Raw genomic sequence first — 9389 nt, 5'->3', positions numbered from 1 at the left:
CAGCAGCAAAGTGGATACAGAAAAATAAATCTATTAATTTATAGTGTTTTTTTTGAGACCCGACAAAACAGCATAAAATGTAATATGGGATTGCAATACAAGTGTGTGGACATCTTCTTACAACCCTAGTCTCACGCTAGTCTGAGGGAACAGATGTGCTTCCATGGCTTTGTCATGTGGTCAATTATCATAATTTGTCAGGTGGGAAACCCATCAAGTGCTCTTGTGCAACTCATACCGATTGGTCTGGGTGTCAGCACAATCGGGGGACAGCATGAACCTTCCAAATGTGACAACGGACAATGAAAAAAGTGTGTAAATATGTCCGGCAATATAGAGGTAGAACATAGCTGCCTGCACCCTGCCGAGGTCAAAAGTAGAGCTAACAGTGACAAGGACAGCAGGCCATGGGGAAATAGGCATTCCAAATTGGGCAAATCAGCAAAAAATAACAGAATTAGACAATTAAAACACAACTTTAAAAAGACATATTTGCTATTTAGCATGCTATAAACAGATAACTTTATGAATGTTGGTCAGATGCAAACCCTCCATTAAACTCCTCAGGTTAAAAACCCTGTCAAAAGAGTGGGTGGTTCTCACCTGAACTTCCAAGCTGTTTATAGAAGCGATATTCTAGGTGGAGCTGTGGCGCCCGTGACTTGATAGGCTCCTGCAAAAGAGAATTATGTTTGCATTACAATTATTCTTTGCCATACCATTATTATACACCATTATTTAAAGACAAATTATTTTACCAGTTTAATAGCCACATATTCATTGGTGTATAGGTTCTTTCCAAGTCGCAGCTCTCCAAAGTTCCCACAGCCGATCTTCTTTCCGACCCGAAAGTTTGGTCCGACCATTAGAACGCCGGAGTTGGAGCCGGCACCCCGGCCACCGTGCCCCGATCGACTCCCAGTCTTCCCAGACATCCTCTTCCCCTCCTCTGTCTCTCCCTTCCCTCCAGCTCCTCCTCCTCCTCGCTCTCACCACCACCACCACCACCGCCTCCTCCTCCACCTCCCCCTACTCCTCGCTTGTCAAAGTCCATCAGTTTGTGGTAGCCTGGCCTCTCCACGGTTAAGCCGATTCCATGCAACCAAAACAACTACCAAAACAACTGCCTAGCAGCTTGACTGTGAGACGTTAGGATGGTGTACACTGTGCCAAAATGTGAATTAAACTGGGGTTTGACTTTAATGAGGGCAGGGACTGAGCTGTAGCAATTTAAGTGGAACTGGGTAAGATGTGAGATGAATTCAAAGGAAAGAAGTGGATCTCATACAGGACAAGCGCTTAGTTAGGCTCAGCTGCTTAATACTATACAAAAGGGATGAGGGCTGATGAGAGTGAAAGCAAAAACTGATGATTGTTGGGTGGATGGATAGATGACAAAATGAAAGAGATGAAAAGATGACAGGGTAAGGGGGCACCACTTCCAGCTAGTTTATACCCCCTTGTAGGGGCCAGAGATGGTGATGGAGGGGAGGGTAATGGCTTGATCTGTCAACATAGCTAGCCATATGCTAACATGCTATACAAAACTGGGAAGCTATGTTAGCTTCAGGCTCAGACATACCAGCCCACCATGACAACAGCCTGCTGTCAACACAACACCCATACAACCAACCCCAACGCAGACTTTGACAGAAGCAATGTGTGGACTTTATTAAAAACTAAAGGAGTTCAGATGTTTACATCTGATATTCGGGTATGACTAAATACTAAGACGTTTGCTGTATTGCCATAGGTCTCAGTTGGTTGGTGTTTGAGCGTGTGTTCCTATAAATGCTGGACCTCTGTGCTTGTCCACTGCCACACAACGGCTTGGTCCAGTAGAACACCAGGTGAAGCTTCGGCCCCTGGGTGTAAGGAGTGCTGCGTGCTGAGGTTTACGCCACCTGAATGACGTACAGAAAAAACAATTAGACCAGACTGAAATATATACATACATATATATGTATGTATATCATATATATATATATATGTATGTATATGTATAGCACAATTAGGAATGGGATAATATTCATATCATGATAATGAACAACATTCAGATAAATTTACTGGGGTGAATTTCAATTAGCATGGTAATCGCTATAATGGTAAATATTCTCACATGGCTTGACTTGAAAAAGCTGTCTAGCTCTCCAGCACACAGTCCTGTATTGATATTCCTGATTTACATTTTTCCAGTCATTCTAAAATCCTCACCATGGTTGAAGGCGGCAGATAGCTTGCCCGTTGTATCGCACAAAAAACAGTTAAACAGGATGTGTGGAAACAGTACAGATTCCAAAATAAAGAACAGGGAGATGAGGCGTCTATCTGTGATGTATTGAATATGTGTTTCTTAACAAAATGCAAGGTAAAGTGATTCCAGTATGTTTTAGTACCATTTTAAGTATGGAAGTATATTTTCATACTTGTCGTGATAAACAGACATGTATCACAATTATTTTGACCAAGATAATTGTGACATGAAATTCATCGTTCTATGCCTAAGCACAATACTTCCAGATAACACAAGCCCATCTTTATCAGACTTTGTGAACCATTTTAGCTCAAAAGTAAAAGGACAAATTGCTTCCACAAGTAGGAATAAAGAACCAGTATGAAGTTAGTACTTACTTGTCAGTGCCAAAATATTGATAAGTGTATTTTGTGATTTTAATTCATTTTAACATAGCTGGCTTTTTTTTTTTTTTAATTCCTAACTGTTCCCCACTGATGACAAAACTGTCGGTTTCAGGCGATTATGTTTGTGATTGCGTAACAGAGTGTTTAAATTCTGTGCTCTCCAGTTGTGGCTGACAGGGCAACATGTTCAAAAGTGTGGGCTCACTAAATTTAATGAAAATGCATCTAAATGCAGCTAAATGCAGCTAAATGCAATATGTCAAATGGTAGTTGCATGTAAAGGGAGTAACACAAGCAACCTCACACTTACAGACAGAACATTCTTACAGAAGCTCTTTGGTAATTTGGTAAGTTTAGCTTCTGGTAGTGAAGCAGCATTAAGGCGCATCACTACTAGACATGTGTAGCAGCTGCTCCTCCCTCATCCACAGGAAACTCAGAAAACAACTTATTTTAGAACATCCTTAAAGAAAAGTATTGATATACATCAGTGTCCATAAGCAGTCCACCACTCACAAACTCTGGCCTTTTTAAGAAAATGATTTTAGCAGTAAAGCACAGAACCGAACACAGATTTGTGTAGCAACCACAATAATCCTGAATTAAAAGTGCAGAAATGTGAAATAGAAAGAACCCTCCCCCATGAACGCACCCTGACACTTACGGTGCAGCAACTGAAGGATATTGGGTCAGTAACCAATTCCCTGACCTTCTAACAGGATCATTTTAACATGCAGTATTTTTAAAATTCACAACAGCATCTGATCAGCAGTATTTGGCCTTTCTAACAGAGAAAACCAGGCCAGGCCTTTCTCCAGTAGGACAGGACATGTTCGCTAGCGTTTCTGATTTCCTTTTCTAATAATAACACTCATTCTAGCTACTCCAGTTCCTTCTCTCTCCTCTAACTTTTCCTCTGCACTCCATTCTTTCCTTTTCTACCTTCACCTCTACTTTTCTCACATCCTGTCTCTCCTTCTTTCTGCTCTCCGTGCTATAATAATAAGCTTGTAAATGGCAATGCGTGCAATTGTACTCATTAGGATCCAACTATCAGTCAAACACAACAACAAAAAAACAGCTTATTTGAGTCAACAAGTCAAATTCAGAATCAGGTATATGACTTCAGTTACATGTATATTTCTAAACTGCATGTTTTTGTGCTGAATGTCATACATACTGTAACTGCAAGGCAATTACAGACACATTCATTACTACAGGTCAAGTCACATAAATTGAGGCTCAAAGCAGTATATTTAAAAATGAAGAACAAGAATCAAATTGGTTGTGTCCTGTTTGAACAGTTAACTTCAGAGGGGATGACTGCAACACATGGCAGAGAGTAACGCAGCTTTAACTTATATACTTAGCTGCACGACAAATTATAGGCACGAAATGAATAACTATATGTTAGTTTAGGGAGGTTGGTCCAAAATTTGATCGGCAAATACCGCTCCATAGCTGAGTTTTAAAACACAGAAACAGTCACCGCTCCTCCATTTTCACAAAACACACCATCAACGGGAATCTGAATTTTCTTTTTGTGGGATAAGATGACACCAATTAAGGAGGTAGAGGTGTAACAAATAGGGCTGTGGCAAGAGTCTGGCGATGCGATACGTATCACGATAAAGGTTATTCAAGGCATTGTTGTCAGTAAACTTCAGAATAATAGTTCACAGCGCAAGAGGTTGAGGAGGAGGAGGAGGAGGAGGAGGAAATGTCAAGATAGTGGACAAAGCCGAGTGTGTTGAAGCCTCTCCTCTGATGTCATTATCAGGAATAACATGAAACCTTGTGAGGAAGCACAATATGTAAACTATGAACATCAGCAAAATGATCCCGTTCTTATATGTGGGATTTTATTTTTCTGCAAAGAGTACATAGATACAACATCTCTACACTAGACAACACAACTTATTTACTTTCATCTCTGTACGGGCACTTCAAATCACGACATAAATTATATCATATACCACAAGAACTGCTCAGCTATTAGAATCGAGGCAGATATCCACTCTCTGGTTTTATCCAACCACTGTAACTGGAGGCACCCCACACATGATATTTAAAGCCTATAACAGTTGCTGAATGCATGTAAAAAAGGGCTGATGCCGATACCTATCTATGAACACAGTGGGATTCAGAAGGACTTCTGAGCTATGTGTGACAACAACTTCAACTACAGTGCAGCTTCATCAACTCTGTGCCTGAGAACTTGATTTGCTGTTTATGTGGGCACTGTGCTCAGCTGAGTTTATCAAATGAGGTAATTAGGTAACTTAACAAACAAGGTTGCAAGACTTGCTAAACTAACATACCATGATAAAAATTAAACAGCATTTTACCCTGACTGAATCAGACCTATGCCTTTAATTACGCCTGCTGTAGCAGCTCAAACACTGTTTTCCCCTCCCACAGAGGCCTCGAGCTGATTGAGCAACTTGCAGCAAAAATCAATGCTGCTGTATAGGCCATACATGATACATACAACATCACTCCCAAAATAAAAAACGATTACTTGCTGCAACAAAATTGATCATTAATCAATTTTTATTTTATTTTGCTTGTACTTGATATTTATACCCATCATCAAATGTAAGACTTGTAAATACTTTAACTTAACTAAAAACCATACTGGCCATTTTTATTTTTAAAATATGTAAAACAATATAGGTATTCAAAGTAGTACTTGTTAAGCACTGAAATCCAGACACCAATCTTGATATTCAAAACTGAGTCATTGTCTTCAATGTTTGCTTTCTTTTGGTCCCTTCTGGTTTGACTACATCAAGCTGAGCAGTGAACGTTCACTACACCCACTAACCTGCATGCAGCCTCGCACCCAACAGTGTCCACTGCACAGCATGCCACAGACGACAACCCTGACCTCCATTACTAAACAACTGGGGTTCAGCAGTTTCTCAACAAGACCAAACAGCTTCTTAGATATGCCCATTTAGACACTACTTATATAATTTTAACAATCCAACAGGAACCTTGCACCTTCCTCTATAAAAAGTGTTTTAGCAGATAACAAAAAGTGAGTTTCATACATAAGTACTACTGACTGTAAAATGCAATACATCAATAAATACACAGATTATGAGAGGGAAATAAATTAGCATGTTGAGTCTGTATTTATAAAAAGTTCAAATCAGGAAATTTGTTAAATTAAAACTTCCTCTGTACTATCCTGATACATTTACTAAAAAACGGTTGTTCAATAAATATACCATTTAAAATGTACTCTATCATTACTCTACTGGTGGCTAATGGTAATGTTATAATCTCTAATTACTAAATTACTACTTTTACAGTCCACCATGTCCTATATTAATTGTTGCCGACAGTGTTATGTGTGGTATGCATTTTAAATGTACATTCCTATTGAAGGGTAGCCACTTGTGCACCAATGGCACCTTACAGTAAAACTAGGAAATGAGTGCATGAAGTACTTTTGGCCATTATTCTAATAATCGTTCATTTTAAGCTCTTCTCAGCAGCTCTCGGTGAGATCTTTAGAGGGAATACAGTATATAGCTGTAACAACATGGCCTTGTCTCACCACCCACACTCCAATGATTAACCCAGCTGCAGCACCATTTACTCATCTCTAAACATGACTTTTGGTACTGGTGAATACTTCAAAGGCAACCTGAGAGGCTGTAAAAAAAAACAATTAAAAAACAAAACAGCTTTCACAAAGATCGTCGCAACGCTGTCACTATTTCCAATTTAGAAGCAGAAAGCGGTTGAAGTAATGATACTACCAGAGGAGCTCGAATTTGTTAATGGAGCTAACGTTAGCGGATACGACTGCAGCAGATTCAATATCCGGGGAGCAGCGACTGTTCAATCTGATAACTATACTGACGCTATCTGTCTCCGACGTCAGCTGGTAGTTTATTGTGAAAAATCTAATAATATGATGTTATTGCACGTTAACTAGCAACCGACCTAGGTAACGCAGGAAGTTAGGTTTAGGCCACAGTAGTTAAGAGTGCGAGTGTTTGGCCTCAGTGTAGCTTGACAACGTTAGCTTCATTGAAACGCTAAGTGGAGAGAATGCAGTTATAAATGAAGCGAATTAATGTCAGATAATACAAAAACAACTATAACGTACAGCAGCGAATAAGGTAGGAATAAGCTAGCGCGTACTAGCCTCTTTGGTCGTAGCAAGACGTAGCCTGATAGAAGCTAACGTTGGCTAACATGTTAGCCAGTGTTGGCTAACGCAGAAATTCTCCCATACATACAGTCATTCATAAACATAGCTAGCTAATTTAACAAACAAATACGTGCAAAGTTTAAAAAAGGTGTTTACGAACCTAAACAGATTATTTTTCTCCCGCTAATTTTCCACCTTGGAATAAATTGTTCTCATTTTCTTCGTCTCGTTTTCCTGCTCATCTCTTTTTCTGTGGATGTTTGGCTAACCAGCTGAAAAGCCTCGCCAGTTACCGTAACGTAATTTGCGTAAATGGAGATAAGTACGGCGCCGTAAACGGAAGCGGCGAGCGTAACCTGCTTTGAAGAATATCGACAGAAACTCTTGTGTGCGCGCGAATGTGTGTCTGTGTGAGTGTACGTGAGAGAGGGTCACGCACACTTTGATTTTAAAAAAGAAGTTGTTTTTTCTTTTCAATGAATTTAAATGAACTAACATAATTAACATATTCATGTAGTGTGCAGATGTTGGCATGGAGACTTTAAGGGCTGGCAGAAATATCTGCTGATTTAATCACAATCACAGTATTTTCTTTAAAAAGCCCCCAAGTGAACATATTTGAATTCTATAATATTACATTAGTGTGGCACATTAGTAAAACACTGAATAGAAAAATCTGAAAGTGGCATTAGAAATCAATGAATTGTTTTATTTTCAAATCTTCAGACATTCATCTCTTTTTATATTGAACTTAAGCCTTAGTCTATAATGTGGCCACAACAGATCATTAAATTAAATTCCATTTTTTAACATGGTAATGTGTTAAATTTGACACCAAACAGGGTTGACAGCTGGGTTTGCCAGGCATCTTTTACTGATGGCAGTGGCCACCCCATGGTGCCCTTCTAGACCCGCCCTTGTAACATACACCTCTGCTGCAGCCTTCAGTGCTTGCTTGTATCAGGGGTTTTTGCCTTCAGTTTGGTCTTCTTCAAGTAAATCACATGATTTAGATTTTATTGTCCCAGAGGGAGACTTGTTGTCACTACCAGTACATACAAATATAGACAATACGTAAAATCTTCATGTCTACATTCATTCTTCCCGGCTCACGGCAGAGTCAGCGAGCCAGTTTGTTCAGGGATGCGATGGCAGAAGGGAAAACTAATCTAAATCTTACATATTTTTTTATAACACCTCCAAGGAAGTTTAGCAAGGGGTTTCATTGTGTCAAAACATTTAAATAAATTACTTATGTGTTTATAGCCTATAGAGTAGAGGAACAAATCCCTCCAAAAAGGCTTTAATTTCTGAGATACTGCTCGCTGAGGTAAAACAAAGCACAACCATTTCTTTTCATGGCTTTGATATGTCTAGTTGTTGGAATCCTGTGTAAAAATATTTTACTGCAAAATCTCTTTATTTGGCTGATGTTTGGATCCTCCACAAACTGAAAAAAGTGTTCTCCGAAAGGGACAGTGTCTGCCTTATCACATGTATGTCTGGATGTTCACAGACAGTTACTGCATACAATAAAGCAAAGAGATGTGATTGGCCCCTTATATAATACACTATTAAAATCATCTTATTGATAACTATTTGCTTGTGTCTTTATTTGCATGTTTGGTGTTGTGGTAATCAAAAACTAATGGAAAGTAATCAAGTTATGTTACTTTAATATTGCAATACTTTGATTTGGTTACTGACTACATTTTTTAACAGGTAGTAAATAGTTTCATCTGAATACATTTTTAAACCCTTCCTAAACCTGATTAAATATAGTTTTTTGGTGTGTGTCCTCAGCATACATTCAACACACCCATTCAGGAGCTGGCTGCAGTAGTTACCTGTTAGGGGCTGGTGAAATCAGAGGATGCAGTGAATAATGAAATAACCTACATTTATGACAAGATAACAGTCTTTGGTACATATAAATGATTGATATTATATCGATTTTTTCAATTTTGGGGAGGAACATCAGCCAAATAAACTGATATAAACCTTGCTCTACCTCAGGTAAGGGAGTGTCCAGAGAGGGGGCTTGGGGTGGCCAATCAGATTTCAGGGGAGACCAGGACCACCCCATTATTCTTACTTCTTCCACTCCGCACTCTGGGAATGTGAAGTTGAAGATTAGATAGAGATAGATGTAGATAAGATAGATACATGTAAATAGGATAGGGATTAGAGTAGATAGAGTAGATAGATAGATAGATAGATAGATAGATAGATACTTGTATTCATCCCCAAAGGGAAATTCACAGTTTCTCAGCAGTATCCACAAACTGATAATAAATAATAATAATAATAATAACAGAGGAGGTCAATTTAAAGAACTAATAGAATAAAGTAGAATAAATAGCCAAATAACGAGCATGGGGCTAGTGTCCTAAGGTGCACTGCGTCAGCGTGGTATAGTTAACTAAGGCAGACATATTGGATGGAGTTGAAGAGCCTCATGGCGTGGGGGAGGAACGATCTCCTCATCTTTCAGTGGAGCAGGACAGTGACAGCAGCCTGTCGCTGAAGCTGCTCCTCTGCCTGTAGATGGTGCTGTGCAGTGGATGCAGTGGGAGGT

General features: G+C 39.3%; 1 pseudogene; it reads right to left on the bottom strand.

The window, feature by feature from the left end:
• Positions 1–7119, bottom strand: part of LOC118334343 — a 20188-nt pseudogene extending 13069 nt beyond the window's left edge.
• Positions 7120–9389: the final 2270 nt, after the last annotated feature.

Source organism: Morone saxatilis, unplaced genomic scaffold, assembly GCF_004916995.1.
Source record: "Morone saxatilis isolate NCDOM2014 unplaced genomic scaffold, NCSU_SB_2.0 Contig23, whole genome shotgun sequence".
In the NCBI taxonomy this organism is placed as follows: domain Eukaryota; kingdom Metazoa; phylum Chordata; class Actinopteri; family Moronidae; genus Morone; species Morone saxatilis.
Note: the sequence above shows the minus strand (reverse complement) of the source record. Positions and strands in the feature narration are given on the sequence as shown.